Raw genomic sequence first — 451 nt, forward strand, 5'->3', positions numbered from 1 at the left:
GTAGGACTCATACCTTGATTCTGATCATAGATGTGAACATCATAGCAACACCTTCAGATGTAAAATAGCCATGGATATTTCTACCATCAGGGGACAGCAAGGAACCCCATCTCATCCTGTTGTAGCTAAGGAGGCAATCTATCTGACCTTGTCTGCATCGATACTTCCTGCTCATTTAATCATTTAATCCTTTGTAAATTTATCTTTTTACTCAACCATCAACAGGTAATTATAACCATGTGTTTATACAGTCAGTCAAAAAATACAAACAATAAGGCCAAGCAATGGGGAATCCAGCAACACAGCACAAAGGCCTTCTCTCCCTCTTAGCATTCTCACTCTAATTAGGGGCAGAAAGACAGCAAACAAGGAAACACAGGGATTGGTGAACCAAAGCAAGATCATATGGTTACAGATGACATAAATATATTTAACAATAAAGATGACATGA

The 451-nt window shown here is 38.4% G+C and overlaps 1 protein-coding gene across 1 annotated transcript in view; it reads right to left on the reverse strand.

The window, feature by feature from the left end:
* The window catches only part of LOC116095660 (arylacetamide deacetylase-like 4), a 9,836-nt gene that overhangs the window by 5,012 nt on the left and 4,373 nt on the right, over positions 1-451 (reverse strand). The gene's annotated exons all lie outside the window — the stretch shown is intronic.

This window comes from Mastomys coucha, unplaced genomic scaffold, assembly GCF_008632895.1.
Source record: "Mastomys coucha isolate ucsf_1 unplaced genomic scaffold, UCSF_Mcou_1 pScaffold18, whole genome shotgun sequence".
NCBI lineage: Eukaryota > Metazoa > Chordata > Mammalia > Rodentia > Muridae > Mastomys > Mastomys coucha.